Consider the following 20316-nt stretch of genomic DNA (forward strand, 5'->3'; position numbering starts at 1 on the left):
ACCACCACCAAACAGCAGCACGAGACATTTGGGGGTGGGGAGAAAGATTTGCAACAGGATCAGGTTTCCTCATGTCGGTCGCTTTCCCCCTGCATAATCCCTTTGTGCTGGTGTTTGTGGGAAAATGTTTACACACCATTTCCTCTATCTACTATTGCACAGTTCATGCACCTACAGCAGGCAGTTGAAAACTGTTTTGTATCAAAAAAGGTTCAAGCGCATGAATTTCTGCAAAGATTCAGGACCTGGCAATTTGACCACCCACCCTCTAAGTGTTGACTTCAGAGTTTACCCGCTTTGATCAGATGAATGAATGGTGTCTGCATTTTAAAAACAGGCTAAATTATAATCGCAGGCCATCATCTTTCAGATATTGTTCTGGTTGGTATTGCATGCCCTTTGTCCGACAATGTCAGAGATGTGCTTCTGTCTAGCCCTGGCTGTTGCTGTGATATGTTTGGATGTTTAAGTGCTGAATAGCAAATATTTAATTAATATTCCAACCTGGGGAATATTATTTATCTATTATTAACTGTGCATTATTATCTGTTTAAAATATTTATAGCCACCTTTCCATGGCAGCTTAAAACTGACGCAGCTTAAAACAACAGCAACAAAATCATTTTTATGCATATAAGGCAGCAAGCAAATAAACATAGCAAGCTACAAAAGGAAGACATAAGAACACTTGAATCCACTACAGTGAAGTGGCTTCAGCTCTGCATCTAAAGACCTCGCTTGCATATCCACCAACCAGTGGATGCCTGAGGTCATGGAGTGAGAGGGTGCAATCCTATATTCCCTACGGGGAATGCATTGGTGAAGCAGCAACCAGCAGGACTGAACCCTCCTGTTCTCTGCAGTTTGGTTGCGGGGTGCTTCAGCAGACGAAGACTGAGAGTCTCCTTCCCCATCACTTTATCCTAGAAAATAACAAATTACATTATCTGTTTATAAATCTCAGTACAGTATTTCTTTGGACTTCTTAGAATTCCTGAGCAGCGCTGGGTACTTTCTGCTGGTACTTTATAACCAGATGTTTTGGTCCACAGCTGGCAAAAGTTGCTACAAAGTGCCATGCACATGGATGGTGCCATCTATATAAACCGCAAGCAAATTTGTTTCCGCTCCAAAGCCAAATCAATCACAAATGAACATCCGACTGTATCCTCCTCTTTTTCTTTCCTCCCCTTGTTTTGTAGGAGACATGCACCCAGCCATCAGTTTGAGCTAGCCCATCTCTAGCCTTGCAGAGAGAGGAGGTCCCGTCATTAATCCCTGACCTCTCCGTTTCAGTTTCACAAAGAAAGCTGAAGTTTAGTTTAAATATAGTTTCCAAGAGTGCACCAAGTCCTGCATAATAAATCTATCAATAAGCTTCTCAGCTTCACAGCCTGAAGGGGAACCATGTCTCTTATCACCTCTTGCCATTTGTCCACACTCGGGGTTGGGGTGGGGGTGGGGAGTGGGACGGACAGACAGAGCAGGGGTGTGGAGGCTCATACGCCTGGGCAAACAAGGAAAGGAAAGGAAGAACGGGAGGGAGGGAACTTTCCTTTTCTTGAAGAAATGGCTTTAGCTCTATAAACAACATTTGCGTGAACTTTGTCCAGCTTGGCAGAAGACTAACAGGAATGTACACGGTCATTGTAACTGCATCGCTGAGGGCAATCACACTTCTCCCGGTTAAGGAAACAATAATAATAATAATAATAATAATAATAATAATAATAATAATAATAATATTTTATTTATATCCCGCCCTCCCCAGCCGAAGCCGGGCTCAGAGTGGCTAACAACAGTAAAATAATACAGCATTCTAAAATCAATTCATTCTAAAATCAGTTCAAATCAAACTGATGGCAACATTCGGCTAGAGTTCTGTGAAGAATTACCAGAGGAGGGGGTCAGGCTGTGCCTTGGCCAAAGGCTTGCCTACCTTCCCGCTATATCCATTTTGATAGACCTTTGTGCCAATCTTCCTATATAGTGCTGCACATACTGAATCTGTGTCTAAGATGGCAACATACCCTCAAGCTGTTCGTGGTTGGACAGGGTTGCCTTAAAAAAAATATTAAACAATTTCAGCATAACAAATTATCAGTCCAAATAATCAATTACATTTTCCCCCCTCCCCCCCATCCCTCCCTCTCTCCCTCACCCAGGACTTCCCTCAGCTCCCCTCTCTGGTTTCTTTGCACATATTGTTCTCTGCATGATATAAAATTGTACATATCCTTGCCTTAACTGTCATGTGTTCAGCTAATAAATTTGTGGATGTTTCTTCAAAACCTGCCAAGGAGTCATTTTGTTGTCTTTTTAGGTAATTTGTAAAAAGTTCCCATCCTTCCTTGAAGTCACAATTGTCCTTATCACGCAGTTAGTATGTCAATTTGGCCAATTCTGCAGTACTCATCGATTTTTCTTGCCACTGTTCTTTCGTTGGGATTTCCTCATTCTTCCATCCTTGTGCTAACAAGACTCTTGCCGCTGTTGGAGCATACATAAGTTCTTTATTTTTCTTGGCAGGTCTTGTCCTACAATCCCTAACAAAAATGCTTCTGGTTGCCATATATAAAGGTAAGGCAGCGTTTTTCTGCTTCAGCCAGTGACCATAACAGCAATGCATGTCCAAATAACAAGAAAACCGAGAAGATAAACATCCAACCCACTTCCGTATTTGGGTAGTTAGCTGATAGCCCTCTTGCTCTTCTCCCTGATAAGTTTGCTAGGACAGGCTGAAGGCAGAAATAAACATTTTTTTTTTTTAAAAAAAGCTGACCTGCTGCTGAAAAAAACCCGAAACACCCACCCACCCTCCGACAGCCACTTATTCTCTTTCCCAACGTAAGATGAGGCCTATTGGATAAAAATTTCTGCTTAAAACTTCCAATCGTCCTCATTATACTATTAATATTATCGTGGTTTTGCCGCATAGCTTTGCGTTATATCCTTTTTCATATATTCCACTATTCATTTCATTCATTTTTGTTCACAAGTATCATTCAAGTTCTGCTTCGACATGATTTTGTATAAATTTTTGGTTTCTTTTTTTCTTTTTTCTTTTTCCTTCGTCTTTTCTTTCTTTTCTTTTTCATCTTTTTAACCTTTTGCTTATTCTTATGTTGTGGTGTTTTTTATTCTTTATTGATTTTTTCTATACTTACCTTTGTTGTAAATTATTATTTACATCTGTATTTTAAACCAATAAAGATTTACCATGGGGGGGGGAGAGAGATTCAGTCAAATATAAAAGAAAGAAGAAGAAAGAAGAGGCCTATTGGATCAGACCAAGGTTAGTTTACCATAGGAATGTACGATGGAATCATTTTGTGTTCTGCAATGGATTCATTGCGTGAAGCCCTGTCTCCATTCCACTGCAGTTCCACTTCCACCCCAAAGCGTGTTATTCACTCTCCACAATAGCGAACATATGTAATTCACCTGATTATGTCACTTTATAAAATTGTGCAACTTACATAAATCACATAAATTACCCAAGTTGGGCTGTCATTACGTAATTTACATAACTTATGCAACGTTAAGTTCTCATTGTGTTTTTCCACCTCACTCATTTTCATGCAAAGAAAATGCAGTGCAACACAATTACCGTATTGGCCTGAATATAAGTTGCACCTGCAAATAAGCCGCACCTTTAAAATTCGGGGAGGGGGGGAGAGAAAAAGCCAATACCCAAATATAAGCCGCTCCCTTAAAATTGGGTTACAGGCTGAAAATCGTTGCAGCTGGTAGAATTGTAACTCCAAGCCAACTTAATCCTTTGATCTTGCAAGCCCACAAAAGGTACCGTACGATCGCTAAAATCACAATTCGTTATTCAGTTTCTACAATTCCGCAGGCACTCAAGCTCGCAAATTGGCAATAAAACCTTTTTTCTGTTCTGTTTTACCATATGGCTGTTTCAGCAGCAATATCGTAAAAGCCAATTTTTATAAGTTCGCGAATTAATGCGTGCTTTAACATTTCATGCTTGGAATTTGGGGGGAAAGTATGACTTATATTTGGGCCAATAGGGTACATATCATTTGCAGGCTGAAAATAGGAACCACAATTAATACCAAACATATACTCTGGACTTGGAGCTGTCACAGCTGCCTTGGGTTGCAGAAGACCCCCAGGTGTTCCTCCCTGCCCCCCCAACTCCGCCAGTGGTGGCTAATCACAGTGCTGATTTGGGGCAAGACCACGTCCATTTAGGGTGAACTCTCATGTAAGATCTTTTTTTAAAAAAATATTTTTTATTAACAGGCCAATCAAATCACATTAATTCCAAATCACATTAGTTCCAAATTATACAGCCAGATTTTTAAAATTTTATTGGGGGTACCCATACTTCAAGCTCCGAAAGGGATCCAAACATCACTCTTGTTGCTGCTTTAATTACACTGTTCTGTCCAGTTCTGTCCAGATAGTCTCTTTGTTATTTTCCTCATTTTCTTGTTGTTATCATATATTCCTTTCTTTGTGATCTCTGATAATCTTCACAAGCGGGTTGAAAACAAACATATCCTGTGTGGATTTTACACTCTCCAAGAGCCATATCACATAAAAGACAGTTACAGATAGGTAGCCGTGTTGGTCTGCCATAGTCAAAACAAAACAAATTCCTTCCAGTAGCACCTTAAAGACCAACTAAGTCAGTTCTTGGTATGAGCTTTCATGTGCATGCACACTTCTTCAGATACACTGAAACAGAAGTTTCCAGACCCTTCTATATAGTGAGAAGGTGGGGAGGGGTATTACTCAGAAGGGTGGTGGGAATGGGTGATTGGCAGATAGCTGTGATGAGCCTGTTGACGACTCTTAACGACTGCAATAGGTCTTACAGGAAAAAGCAAGGGGTGAAAAGGTGAAAAATGGCTTTGTCATGTATAATGAGATAAGAATCCAAGGTCTTTGTTCAGACCAGGTTTCTCCATGGTTTTAAGTTTGGTGATAAGTTGTAATTCAGCAGCTTCTCTTTCCGGTCTATTTCTGAAATTCCTTTGTAGTAAAACAGCTACTTTGAGATCTTGTATAGAATGTCCTGGGAGATTGAAGTGTTCTCCTACTGGTTTCTCTGTCTTGTGATTCCAGACGCCATTTCCACACCTCCGCAAAGAGCATTCCCACAGTCTGTCCATTGATTTCCACAGGCCTGCGAATCTGTATCTCAGGGGGCCCTGCCAGATCAAATCCACATTCCGATAACCATACATTCACATTCCAATGACCATGGTTCTCCTCCCCCTCGTCCTCCTGTGGGCAGGCCAGTCTTAACAAATCTCCATTTGAAAACTGCGTCACAAAGCTTTCTTTCCATCAGACATTCCCACCAGTCCTCTCTTTGAACAATAGTTTATTTCCACACAGCTCTTAATCTCCTGTTTGTGATTAGTAATTTGCAACGATTCTTTCTCTCTGGGAGGGAGGATGTGTACTCACATAAGACAAAAAAAGAAAAGTTTTTCCTCCCCGCCCCCTTTCTGTTTCGCTCTGACATACCGATCTTTTAATGATGAGTCTTCACTTGATTTATTGTCCAGCCCATCGCTCCACTCACAGAGATCCCATTAATCAGCAGTCTTTACTCCCGATCTTCACTTGAAGTATGTGCATTTGCTTCTATTTCCAATTATATATTTCGAGCTGATGCAAACCAGTGTGCGATTCAGAGACAGGAGAGCCAACTCCACCCAAGGGTTTGTGCCTAGTGCCCTCACCCCATTCTTTCGAAACTGGGGGTGAATTATGGGCACAGCAGGCAAGGCAGTCCCCCCCATTCCCTGGGGGGGGCAAGGGAGGCTGCATACTCCCATAACAGCCTCTTAATTACCTCGTGTGGGTCGGAGAGATGTTATTGTCGGCCATCTTCCAATGCGCCCCATTGTGGCCCCCCCCCCGAACTCTCATGTAAGATCTAGTGGAGTCACCAGAACTCACTGAAACTCTCTCACACATGTACATCAAAATTACAGTGGTACCTCAGGTTAAGTACTTAATTCGTTCCAGAGGTCTGTACTTAACTTGAAACTGTTCTTAACCTGAAGCACCACTTTAGCTAATGGGGCCTCCTGCTGCTGCCGTGCTGCTGGAGCACAATTTCTGTTCTCATCCTGAAGCAAAGTTCTTAACCCGAGGTCCTATTTCTGGGTTAGCGGAGTCTGTAACCTGAAGTGTATGTAACCTGAAGCGTATGTAACCCGAGGTACCACTGTAATTAGGTGAATGAAGGCTTTCGTTCTGTGTAAAAGCTTTCCCAGGTTTTTACACAGTTTTCAGCATTTATAGCAATTTTTACATACCTTGCCAGCCAGCATTTTAATATTGTTTAGTGCGGTTTGTTTGATTGATCCGAGTTTCCATGTGTGTCTGTGTTCACTGGGGGGATTCTGCTAGTTGTTGAATTCGATGAGTCATCGTGAAGTTTGCAAAGTTTTGATTTGTTACATCGAGTTGTGTATTTGTTTTAAATTACAAGTGGCCTGAACACTTTTTAAATATTACATACAGTAGATGACTCAGAAATGCTAGGTGCGCCTGGCATTTTTTCAAGAAGGCAATTTTTATTTTTATTTTTACAGGACCAGACCTACACAGAACAATTAAATGAGATCTTCTTTACAATAGAAAGGCTGTGGCACCAACTTCCTTTCCTGCTTGGCTGAGGTGGAAGGTAGGGATTGGCGGATTGCTGTGCCAGTTTGGAGATGGCACAGTGATTGGGCTTGGATGCTGTCATGTGATGGCAGCAGGGCTGACTCGGGATCCCAGACCCTCCCTACCCTTGGACTTTCTGTTTCATGGCTTCCCATTGGCTGCTGCAGGAAGGGGAGTGCCATGCTTGTGGAACAATGCTACTGTGACTCCACAGGTAGCAGGCAGCCAGCAGAGGCTGGCAGGGCAGGGTGCAAAGGGGGTTTATTTGCTGTCTAGGGTGCTAGAAAACCCAAGTCTCTCGGTATACTCATTCCCCTGTTTTGCAACGCATACATTTTCTGATCCTGGTTTGCTGGGGATGAGCACTAAACATAGCTTGCCAAATTAGCTATAGATAGGGGCACTAAATCAGCCCTGAGTGCTCACTGGAAGGACAGATCATGAAGCTGAGGCTCCAATACTTTGGCCACCTCATGAGAAGAGAAGACTCCCTGGAAAAGACCCTGATGTTGGGAAAGATGGAGGGCGCAAGGAGAAGGGGACAACAGAGGATGAGATGGTTGGACAGTGTTGTCGAAGCTACCAGCATGTGTTTGACCAAACTGCGGGAGGCAGTGGAAGACAGAAGTGCTTGGCGTGCTCTGGTCCAGGGGGTCATGAAGAGTTGGACACAACTAAACAACTAAACAACAACAAAGGGGCACTAAATAGGAACATGGGATGGAAAGGCCTGTGTGAAAGGAGAGGAAAGAGGACGAGTCTCTAAACCATGGGCTAAACAATTCCGTTCAGAAGACTGTCTGAACTGAGCATAATGTTCCTGGCTCTCACTGCAAAAATCCCTCCCCTGCCCCTTAATTTCAGGCCCAACCCAAATTTACCCAGCCCAAATTTTTGAATGTGGCTTGGCTCGCTGAGCATTGGAGTGTAGGCTGCCCTTTGTGCTGTGATGTTTACTCTTATATGTCTCATGTTCACACATGTATAGCGATCACAATGTCTCGGAGTATGTCCAGACCACAAAATTCAGCTGACTACCTTTTGGAGGAAGTACCCACTAGTGATATAAATCCGTATCTTTATCTATGTCTATTTTATATATGGGTGTGAGAAAAACAGTATATCACTCTTTGTCGTTTTGGATGACTGGCTTCCCCACTGTTTTTCTGGTTTGTTGGCCAAGCCTACCAACAATTCTGGACCTCAAGGTATTTCCTGTTTCAGAAACATCGCCTCTCTCTCTCTCTCTTGTCACAGTGTTGCGGTGACAGAGCCTCACATTCCTAACTTTCTCCCGACACCGTGCAGTTAAATAAAACCGCAGAAGCAGTCAATTTGGTCCAGAACTCCTGCAGCCCAGATCTCTCCATTTGGTATAATGATTAGTCAGTGATGTCCTCCAGACAATATTTACAGAAGGGAACTGTGGGCTCATAATGAAAAGAGTTAAACCCCCTTCCTTAGTATTGCTTCGCAGATATATTACGTGCCACAAAAGGTGTCAAGTAAAGTTCAAGAGAGCTGTGAAGAAACCCTGCCAAAATTCATGCCTGAACACATTTAATAACAAAATATGTGTGTATACGACAAGCCTGTCTGGCAGATCTGTTTTCTAGACACTACATGATCTTTTGAAGAAACTCTCAAGATGCTGATAGATGGGCTTTTGAAAACTTGCGGGATATACATAAAAGGGTGGGAGGCGAGTGACAAGAGCTAGCAAATCGCATGATTAGATCCAAGCAAGCTATGATCATAGGGAGACCTCAAAAGTAAACAAACAAGACATGTACATTTTAATATGGTTTCAGGATGTCACTTTAATCCCTCCAGCATAATTTGGGTGAAATCTGGGGAGCAGGGAAGGGATAGTAGGCACAGGTCTGGTCATTAGCTGCGCCTCGTTTTAGTAGCATGTTTAAATCAGCACAATGCAGGGTTGCCAACTGGCCAGGAAAAAATAGTACAGGATGTTCCTCTGCCTTTGACAATGGTGTGATATGCAGAAGTCAGAGAAAAGCACAATCACCATCGAATAGGGAGGTGCTGTGGGTTAAACCACAGAGCCTAGGGCGTGCCGATCAGAAGGTTGGTGGTTCGAATCTCCGCGACGGGGTGAGCTCCCGTTTCTCGGTCCCTGCTCCTGCCAACCTAGCAGTTCGAAAGCATGTCAAAGTGCAAGTAGATAAATAGGTACCGCGCCGGTGGGAAGGTAAACGGCGTTTCTGTGCACTGCTCTGGTTCACCAGAAGCGGCTTAGTCATGCTGGCCACATGACCCGGAAGCTGTATGCCGGCTCCCTCGGCCAATAAAGCGAGATGAGTGCCGCAACCCCAGAGTCGGTCACGACTAGACCTAATGATCAGGGGTCCCCTTTACCTTTATAGTTATCTGGATATCAAGTTGCTATTAAATGGACATGTGCAGGGGCTTCAAAAAAGTTGGAAAATCTATGATTGATTGATTGATTGATTGATTGATTTACTACCCACTCTAAGGCCCCAGGGCAGATTACAGCATTAAATGGGTGTTTGCTCACCAGGTACAGCAGCAGGCTACTATTTATATATAAGCTGTTTTCTATTATCAGTACAGTAGTACCTCAGGTTACAGGCGCTTCAGGTTACAGACACTTCAGGTTACAGACTCCGCTAACCCAAAAATAGTACCTCAGGTTAAGAACTTTGCTTCAGGATGAGAACAGAAATTGCGCTGCAGCAGCGGGAAGCCCCATTAGCTAAAGTGGTACCTCAGGTTAAGAACAGTTTCAGGTAAAGAACGGATCTCCAGAACGAATCATGTTCTTAACCTGAGATACACTGTACCTACTTATTGAACAATTTGATGGGCAAGCCATCCTAGTTTTGTTGTGTGAGCTGTTTTGAGAAAGCAGTTAGGCAGCAGAAGATGGCTAGGCCGTGTGGACTGAGCTTGCTGCATTGTTTACCAGCTTGCCAGTGCCACATGTCACTGTGTGCCCACACCGCACTCAGCTGCCTGGTTCCTCACCCCTTCCCCCTCCCTCTCAGAAGCCAGCAGTGATGTTGGGAAGCCTAGTAAGCAGTCCACTCCCATCCGTCGGACCTGCTGCTGCATTCCCCCTTTCTCAAAGCAGCCCCACACAACAAAACTGGCTACTGACCAGCGGGTGGCTTCCTCCCCACATTGCAATTCAGAACTTGTACTTGCCCCAAAGAGCTGAAACTATGCAATGTGGTATATATTGTCTGCAACATGATAGTTTTCTTCTCCTTCTGCATAACTAGGTGTGGGTCAAAATACAACCAATGTGTTGTGTGTAGCTCCCCCCCCCCCCCAGGATGCATGGATCTGTCAATACAATTTTTCCTCAGCTTCTCATTTTCCCTGTCTTAAATTCAGTTCTCCACCTTTCCAATTTTCTCTCTAAATCCTCATGAAAATTCACCAGCATTTTAGAATAAATTTCTCCCAATATGCACATATTTGCAAGCTGTTTTGACTCTAGACATATTTTTTTGCAAACAACGTTCCCTACTGTGATGCATTTTTTGTATGCTGTTTTCATCAATGTATGGACACTTTCGCCTAATACATGCATTTTTCTGCACAGTGCTTTGCTGGCAAACTGCATCACATAATTCAGAGCACTGTAAATTTCAAAGGATAGCTGTGCTTCGATTCGTGTGTCAGTTCAAGAAGTGAAACTTACGTAGTTGCTCATTAAAAAGCAAACAAACATCAAATTTCTCCCAGTCCCTAGATTTTTCATAGTAAAAGCAAAGTAGAAAGGAAAGTTAACAGAAAGAGCACTCAGGGTATTAAAATGATGCCGCCAGCCTATTTTCCCAAGAAAAGCAATTTAAAATGACATGATGTTAATGTAAGTCAATCCAGAAAGAAAAACAGAACGTTCACCTGCAAGCAATCCCTTGAGACTGGTCAAGGCTGTCTCACAAATTGCCCAGTGTTTAACTTGAAGTCCATTTGTTAATTTTGTAAACACTGCTGTTTCCATTTCACATTGACATGATATTGACAATATGACTCTAATCCTGCAGGGAAGGAAGTATTGGGTTTCAGGCAGCTACAGGACACCCCTCCAGTCTATCTTCACCTGAGGGGCTTGTGCAAAATGTTATTGACATAAGACAACACGGTCTGCTTCAGGCTTCCAGGTGATTGAAATCTGTCTGAGATTTGTAAGTTACTGCATTTAACGCTAGCAATGGGTTCTCTATATTCTGTATCAGGGGTGAGACATCATTTTCAGCCTGAGGGTTCTATCCCATAATGGGCAACACTGGCTGTATCCCAGTGGTCAGAGGTGAAAAGTGGGTGTGGCCAGAGAGAAACCATGGGCAGAAATAAGCAGAGCAAAAGATAGCGCTCTTAACTTTAGAACAGAGAATATATCCCAGCTCTGCTAAAATAGGAGATTTCTACCCACAGTCACACTCCTCTGTACCCTCTTTCCAAGTGTATTTTTTTCTCCCCACACCTTCACCCTGTGGACAAACTTTGACAGCCAGATGGAGACACCTACATGTCAATCATCTGACATCATAATAACATCAAGCGCTGATAGATGGGCAGGCCTGCCTATCCCTCAGAATTGACCAGTGGGGTGAGAGAGAGTCCTATCCTACTGTCTGCAAAGAACGCATAGGCACAGCAACTCCAAGAAGGACTGGACTCCGCTCTTCAGCAGATGAATGGTGAGTTCACTCCTGCAGCGTTTTGAGCAGGATTTAACCATCACTCACTGGCTGATGAGTGAGAGGTTATATCCTTCTGCTTTGGCTGCATGCAGCTGTGAGGAACTGATGGGTGCAACCAACAAATAATTGAGTAATGCTTGATATCACCAGGATGTCAGCTAACTGTTGTCTTTTTGGTGTCTACCAAAGACCTTCCTCTTCCAACTAGTCTTCTAAGTGGACATTTTTTTAATCCCGGTTTGTAAGTCTATTGGATTTGACATTGTTTTTTGTACATAATTATTTTAACACTTTAAAAAATATATTTTTTGGGGGGGGGGTTATATATGCAGTTGTTTTATATGCCTTTCTATTGTGTTGTGATATTGTTTTGAGATGCTTCACGGGAAGCAATTAATGAACTTGTTATATTTACTTACTTTATTTCATAAAAGTTATACACTGCTTGCTTGATTGGTTTTTTTTTTAAAAAACACACACCTCCAAGCGGTTTGCAAAAAGATAAAACAGTAAAATCAAGAAACATTACAACTCTACTTTGAAAAATACAACAGTTAAAATACTAAAACAGATTAAAATTACCTCAGCTTTCTAAGCATCTGGGTCGGTTTGCCTAAACAGGAATGTTTTTAGCAGGCATTGAAAAGAGTAAAGTGAAGGTTCCTGCTTGATCCTAATAGGCAATAGGCATGAAATAAATAAGAGCCCATAGACTTGTTTATCTACAGTGTGGCCAGCTTAATCCATTCTGGAGAGCCTCCCTGGACCTACAAATTTAACTTGCTTTGGCTAAAAGTGGCAGGAAGATCATAGCTGTATTTAGATTCTCCGTAAGAGAGAATGAGGATCACAGAACTTCATTTTCTAAACACCATCTTAGGAGCCAAATTGCAAATCAAAGTGGATGGAGTGACTCAGAAGCAAATCAGTGTTGTTTTTCTAAGCACAGATACAGATGAAAGGAAAATCTTGAGGCACGTACAAACCCCTCGTTTGTAACAACTATTTGCATATAAACTAAATATGAAGATAAAGAAATTGCTACAGAGCATGAGACACACACAAACACCAATTTGTTTCGTGTGATCCTATTTTTACACAATTCCGGGCATTTAGTGGGAATCGGTCAAAGGCATTTTCTGCAGAGTTACCCTTCATATTTGTCACAGCCTCACGAGCATACAACTTTATCTCCTTTGACAATATGAAATCAGTCACTGTCTCCTTTGTTTGACATAATTAACATGCCGGCAATCCCTGCGGTGACCTCCACAATTTAGAGATGACAGCTCAGGAGTGCAGCTCTGAGCTACAGCATCATCTGTGCTTTGTGTTAAAGTAAATGGCTCCAAACAGGAGACTTCATGCCATCAACGAGGGCCTGCTCTCCCTCCACCCACTGCCCCCGCCCACCAACTTCCCTGCCAAAGGATTATATTCGGTCGCACAGCATCTGAGAAAATAAATTCCAAATATATGATACCGGTGGAGACCATGTGCCTATATTATGCTCATATAATGCAGACGGGAAGGCACCCGAGGCAACTGGCACGGAGAACGTATAAAAGGAAGACGAAACTGGCTTCCCGCCCGAGTTCAAGCCACCCCAGCTAGATAATGTTAAATTGGAAATAGGAATAATTATGTACTTAGGGCTTGATTATGTTCCTCGTTTCTTTGGGGACAATGTATTAGCATGTTAATTTGGGAGGTAAGGGGGGGAAATAGAGATCTTATCTCTTCGGCACATGCCACACGCTGAACTCCTGATGACAAACCATTTCCATGCCATGCAGGAGATGCTGATGATCCGAGGCACTCAGCTGAAAGCCCACAGAGAGAGGTTTTGTATTATCCTCTGTGTATATTTATTTCTCCCCATATTGATTTCAATTGCACAATTACCCTCATAGTCAGAGACTCAGAGAAGGGGCTCCAATGTGGGCCAGGACATCCTACACCAAGTGTGCTTTTCCAATGGCTGCAATAGAGAGACAGCTCACTTTGCAATATTTGCATTACATGGTCTATTGTGAGCTGCATATATGCACTACTCCTCCCTCTATATATGCAGCCCTTGTATGGGGATTGTGTGGGATGTGATCCATGAGAGGCAGTCTAGTACAACATTCCTTGTAATGCCATAGAAGACATGCGAGGGAATGTTTGGTCCAGCCAGTCGAAACTTCCTATTCCTCCTGGCTGGAGCATCCTTCCTTTTGCATGTGATAGAAGGTGGCCGTGACCTAACCTGTCCAGGTATCAAAAAGATGAGTGACACAGCACCCTTCCTCTTTTTGACTTCCTTCTTCGTTTTAGCTAGGACTGCTCTGCTAGCTCTCAGCTAGCAGAAGCACTGGGATTATTCACCCATGTGGGGTAGATCCACATGTACATATTTGTAACTAAGTCTGCCTTCAGGAATCCAACTGTGAACTGATGTGAGTAAACTTCTTTTATTGACTTTGAAGAAGATTGTAGTGCCTTTATTCTTTTAATAGAGATTCAAGGGAACCTACCAGGAACATACAATTCAATCTGAGACAGACTGAATTGCATAATAGTGAGAGGCTCACACGAGCCTGCAGCCAGCTATCTGCTGTGCATGTAAAAAGGGGAATGTAACTCTGCTAAGTAAAAGAACTTGCTAACACAAGTTAGGAAGGATATTAGTAAACAATATATCCTCTCCTGTCACCCTGAACATTCCCACAGACTGTGCATTCCCCCCAGACAAGGGAGAATGGTCTTCTCTGTACTGTGACAGACATCAGCAGCAACAGAAAAGCTGTTCACTTTTCACTCACTCAGGTACGCTATTCACTTATATGGGTGGTGCTGACCCATGCACACAGTAGCAATGAGGAAGTGGAGCCACTCAGAGAGGGCTCAGTTGAGGGCTTCTTACCAAGGGACACCCAAAACATGGAGCCACCACTGGAATAAAGGAGACAGGACATCCATCTTCAAACAGGGCTGTTACATAGACGTAAGTGTGGGGATCCTATGACCCTCCAGATGCTGCTATACTACAGTTCCCATAACCCCTAGCCATTGTCATGCTTGCTAGGGCTGATGGGAGTTCAGCTACATCTGGAGAGCCAAAGGTTTTCCACACCAGTTGCAGAAGATAGGGCATTTTGCTCCAAGGGGCAGCACTAGAACCAATCGGGAGAAAACGTCAAGGCAGCACTTTGTTCCTAGACGTTAGGAGAACCTTCCTAATGACAAGATTCAATCAACAGATCTCTAGGATGTGGGGTTCTGTCCTCCGCTGGGGGTATTTAAGCCAAGGGTTGGATAGCTATATGTTGCATCCTGCCCCGCAGATCCTGCATCGAGCAAATTTCAGGCTAGGCGCCCTATGAAATCTCTTCCTACTCTAAAGTTCTGTGGTTCTGATAGCAAGAAGAAAAACCCGGAAGCCTGTGGAGCAGAAGCACAAGTTCCCCACACTTCCCCTTCTTTGCGATGCTTAAAGCAGCTTATTACAAAATGTGTCTTTAAATGTTCCCTGTTTGAACACCCAATTAGTTTCTTGCAGGAAAAGTAAAATGTCCCTGTTTCATTTGACACAAACCCCTAAAGGGGCATGACATTGTCACTTTCACCTTGAACTTTACCGGTGCTGTAAGCCAACGACCCAGCCAACTACCTATTATGGAGGTATGTTTCCATTCTCTCCCCTGGATATCAGATGATTTATGTCATCTTTGCTCATCACTTTACAACACTTATTATGCTGTTTAGGTTACTTTGATGTCAATGGCTTAGTCTCATACCAGACATCCCTCAACAAAAGCACATATACAGGTGTCTCCTCGGAAAAGGAGGGGTATAATAGCTGGTCTCTCATACCACGGTCATTTTATTTATTTTGTTCAAAGCCATTCATGACTGTAATCACTGCCTTTGGGCTTTCCTCTTTTGCTTCTCCTAAAGCCTTTCCACAATAAGCATCTTTTCTGCTCCAGAGAGATGCCTTTTGCTTTTGTTCCTGCATGTAGACTTGTGCTTTGCTTGGCTGAAATTGTCTGTGTGAATCATCTGCCATATAATTTCCTTCTAATTCATAATTTGTTTTGCTCTTTGATGATTCCTAAAAAGATTACCTGTAAACTCTAAAAACTTTTCGTTGTTTCTGTTACTGCATTCATGGGATTAACATTAGTGGCTGAAAAAACAAGCTCTCCTGGCACCTTAAAGACTAACATATTTATTGTGGCACAAGTTTTTTCCAGATGTCATTAAAGCTAAACTCTGCCAACAGTTTCTCATTGATTGTTTTCATATTGAGAAAAATGGTATGAGCTTAAACAAAAAGGATCAGATCCTGACACCTGGCAAGCACAGTTGGGCTTTACGGCCACCTTTATTTGAATTATATGGGTCCAACATTAACTCCCCCCCCCCAGTATAACTCCCTGGCAATTTCCATAAGGAAAACACAAGTCAACACTTTCATCAAAGATGGGCTCATTTTTACACCATGAAAAATGTGATACAGTGGTACCTCGGGTTACATACGCTTCAGGTTGCAGACGCTTCAGGTTACAGACTCCGCTAACCCAGAAATAGTACCTCAGGTTAAGAACTTTGCTTCAGGATGAGAACAGAAATTGTGCTCCGGTGGCGCAGCAGCAGCAGGAGGCCCCATTAGCTAAAGTGGTGCTTCAGGTTAAGAACAATTTCAGGTTAAGAATGGACTTCCAAAATGAATTAAGTACTTAACCCAAGGTACCACTGTACTATTATGACCCACCTATGGGGCAACTCCAAAATGTAGAGCTGAATTTGTTTCTAATTCAGGAATCAGGATATTTATCTCTAGAGCTGGCCCTACCAAATTTATTGCAGTCCTGTATACAGCCACTAGCCTTTCAGATGATCAACATGTTTCCTGTTTCTGATGCCTGCCTAGGAATAATAGGGGTCCTGCACATCACTTGAAAGGGCACCTCGGCCAGTGAGATGACATCTTTCAAAATTCACACTTCTCCAGATTTTGAGATGCAGTTCCTTGGCTGAATAATGTGTGCAGAAACGCAACTCTTAGGGTAAATCATGCACATAAATGAGTGTGCTACAGAGTATTATGCTTATTAGTAAGCAAAAGTAAACCTGGCTTTGCTGGAAATTCTGTTAGTGAATTAAATCTGGATTTGATAGATCATGGGTTTAATGCTATGGAAAAGGTTGCTCTGGAGGGAAAGTTCTGAACAATAATTGGAGACTATACTAAAGTGAGGAATGGAACTGATCAGATGGGATAGGTCTGGAGCAATTTGGAGTCAAATAGGGGACGTTAGTTCCATGACAGAGATTTTAATCCATCAAAAATTGCTTGCAGGTTTATCAGCTGTTCTTACAGTAGTGGTTTGTATTCCCCACATGCCAATCAAACGAGAAGAGCCACATTATATTCTGTTACATGCACCAAACATTTAGAAAATAAATAAATACTAAGATGATTAGGACAATCAAAGCAATTACTAACCAGTGACCTAATATCACCCTGCTTGCTCTGCAAAATGAGAAGAAGCCCTTTCCTTTGCTCTACCTAGGGTGGAAACACATTTGAGTGGGACAAAAGAGGGCAGATCTCCTCAGTCGTTGCACCTAGATCAGGGGCAGCGAACCCCAGGCCCAGGAACCAGCGCCCTCCAGGTAAAAATGTTCCCTACCCCAAATTAAGTTGTGGAACACCTTGCCCCTAACCTCACAATTTTTCTTTAATTATTAGCTATTGTTTTATTCCAGCAGGTTTTTTGTTGCCTATGGCAAATGATGTTTCAATGCTTTAATTCAGGGGTCAGCAAACTTTTTCAGTAGGGGGCCAGTCCACTGTCCCTCAGACCTTGTGGGGGGCCGGACTATATTTTGAAAAAAAATATATATGAATGAATTTCTAACCCAACAAATAACCCAGAGATGCATTTTAAATAAAAGGACACATTCTACTCATGTAAAAACACACTGATTCCCGGACCGTCCGTGGGCCGGATTTAGAAGGCTATGGGGCCGGATCCTGCCCCTGGGCCTTAGTTTGCCTGTTGTTGTTGTTGTTGTTGTTTAATCATTTAGTCGTGTCCGACTTTTCGTGACCCCATGGACCAGAGCACGCCAGGCACTTCTGTCCTCCACTGCCTCCCGCAGTTTGGGTAGTTTGCCTAACCAGCGGCGTAGCGTGGGTTATCAGCACCCGGGGCAAGGCAAGTAATTTGCGCCCCCCAACCCGGGGCAAGGCAAATAATTTGCGCCCCCTAACCCGGGGCAAGGCAAGTACAGTAATTTACTCTCCCAAGCAGCAGCAGCAGCGAGGCTTCTCTCCTTAATTGATTCCCCCTCCACACCGCGTCGTTTCCTGGCTGCTCCCCCCCCTTCCCCTCTCTCTCCTCCTCGCTCTGCTTGCCTTGCCCTGCCCTGCCTGAGGGCACCCTGAGGAGACTCCGCTCTCCTTTTTGACCAGGCGAGGTGGGAAAAAGGGGGGAAAGTCTCTTCCCGCCCCCTCGCCAGACTCCCTGCTCCGCTCGGCTCACTACCCAGGCGGCCAGTGGAAAGAGAGACGCAATTACCTCTCCCTCCGCTTCGCCAAGCTGTCAAAGCCCGGCAGCAGCGGCAACGGCAGCAGCAGGCGCAGCCAGACCCCCGCGAGCCAGCCAGCCCGCCCGCCCGCCCGGCTTCCTCTCCTTTTTTTGCCAGCGGCAGAAGGCTTTGCTCTCCCCCTTCTGCGACCTCCTCGCCAAGCCGAGCGAGCGCGGGCTCCCTAACCAGTGGATTTTAGTAGGGGCAGAGAGCTGCTAGTGCGAGTGCACCCCTGCCCAAGTTGCGCCCGGTGCGGCCGGCACCCCTGGCACCCCCCACGCTACGCCACTGTGCCTAACCATGCTTTAATTGCTGTTGTTTGGTTGCATTCTTTCATATTGTTGCTTTTCATGAAATTGTAATTGTAAATGTTTCTGAGTGGTGCTTCCCCCACCCCCACCCCCACCCCCACCCCCAAAGGGCGAGGACATAAGCATTTGAACAAATAAATAAAAATCTCAGAAGTGCCAAATGTGAGTAAATGGAATACATGCGCAGCCACTGTCATGTTCCTCATACAACCGCACCTTTTTTATCCTCTCGGAAAAGATGACTCAAACGTATGACATTCCTTAAAAGCCTGTGAGCTTTGATACTTCCCAGAGAAGAGGGCTGGAGCGTATTTTACCTCATGACACTGCCGATGATCTCATTAAAGCACAAAGTAATCACTTGGAGACATCTGCACTCCTGGGCTCCGGCCTGTGTTTCGCTGTTACTTAATGAGCAGTCAAGTGGCTGATTCTTTTAACAGAGGGCACCGATTAGGCTGCCGTATCGCCTCGAGCTCCTTTCCTTATTCTGGGCTTTTCATTTGAGCCAATTTCTCAGCCCTCGCAACATGCAGAGAGGCAATCTCATACCAAAAGAGGCATTCGCCTCTAAATCTTTCCAGCTGCTTTCAGGGCCCATATAGTATATGAGGTGAGATATTGTGAAATTTCACCACACAGTAAAGAGCAGCCAAAGGGCATATTCTAACCTCTCTCTTCCCCACCCTCTTCCTCTCCCTTACCTACTGCCTCCTATTTGATGAAAGACTTGGTACCCTTTCATCTTCCATATGCCCTGTTGCCCAAACAGAATATCGTGGGGAAGGGGCTTCCAAGCTGGGGTCCGCAAGCTTCACTCAAGGTGGTCCACGGTGTCTCCGTGAAGAATGGCTGTGAAAGGCCACTCTTAAATATTCGTATTGATTTAAGTCGCAATTCTATTGCTTCTGTTATTGCTTATATGTTTATTTTAATGTTTATTTATTACACACCTTGCAACATGGTGTGGCACATATCCGGGATGCCACCTTCTGGGTCTGCACTCCCACGTGATCCATGTGAGATTGCACCCCCCCCCCAAAAAAAGCACTTTCCCAAGCATAGCGCCCCAAAGCATGCATTTTGGGGCATCACACAATATTCTTCAGGAACACACTTTTGGAGAGGGAAGCTCTCTTGTGTGGCCCCAAAACATGCATTTATTGGGGCTCCATGCCCAAATAAAATGCAGCCCGAAATTGTGTGAGATTGTGGCTGCCATTTTGGCTGCTGTCCTCTTCTGAGAAAAAACAGGATGTCCTTTTTTTTCCCCCGGGGCAGTTGATGGGTCTGTTATTATTGTATTTTATTTTGTATACTGGGGAGTTCACATTGTAATGCAATAAAATACAATATAAGGACTAAAAGAAGCAATAAAAACACAAGACCCTCAGCAATTTTCAAGTGGTGGTGGTGGGGGATATGGGAACCTCTGTCATAGGGGACCCCTTTCAAGAGAATCCCTTGCCCGGATGCCTTGCTTGCCCGGATGCCTTGCCCGGATGCAACAGGCTTGAAGGCGGAAAGAAGGAATTGTTTCAGCTCTCTACTCTGTCTCTGACATGCCAGTATCATTAAAGCCTTCTCAGAGACTTATAATAGCTGTTGTTGTTGTTGTTATCAACATCTGCTCTTCACCAGAAGGTCTCAGAGCAGATCGCAATAATTTGGAACCCAACATTAAAAACTGTTTAAAACAAATTACGGCTGGCCCCACAGAGGTGGGGAGATATCACCCTAGCCTGTTTTAGTGGATGGTATTTTATTGTTTGCTTCCCAATCACTTCCCACTTTGTATATTAATCTAGTTTTACTTACGAATTCTACCTTGCATGGATATTTCAAATGGATCACTGCAACCAGGTGACTACACAAAAGTAATCTTCAGATTGAAAAATGGTTATCACATGAGTAAGCTCTAAGGCTCCAAGTCTTCACGTTTTTCCAAGACCGCAGTCCACAGTTATCAACCTAATTAGTGGAGGCATTTTGGCATGAAGGATCTTAACTGCCGTTGACTTTACAAACATTTTAAATTGCCTTTCCTAAGCTTAGAATTA

The 20316-nt window shown here is 43.7% G+C and overlaps 1 long non-coding RNA gene across 1 annotated transcript; it reads right to left on the minus strand.

Annotated features, from left to right (window-relative positions):
* Positions 1-559: 559 nt before the first annotated feature.
* Positions 560-18914, minus strand: LOC309338095. The gene is made up of 3 exons (XR_014154698.1): positions 18574-18914; positions 1940-2061; positions 560-923 (listed from the first exon to the last, which is right to left on the minus strand). It is a non-coding gene; the product is annotated as an uncharacterized lncRNA (long non-coding RNA).
* Positions 18915-20316: the final 1402 nt, after the last annotated feature.

The sequence above is a fragment of the Podarcis erhardii genome, assembly GCF_964252035.2.
Source record: "Podarcis erhardii genome assembly, chromosome: 3".
NCBI lineage: Eukaryota > Metazoa > Chordata > Lepidosauria > Squamata > Lacertidae > Podarcis > Podarcis erhardii.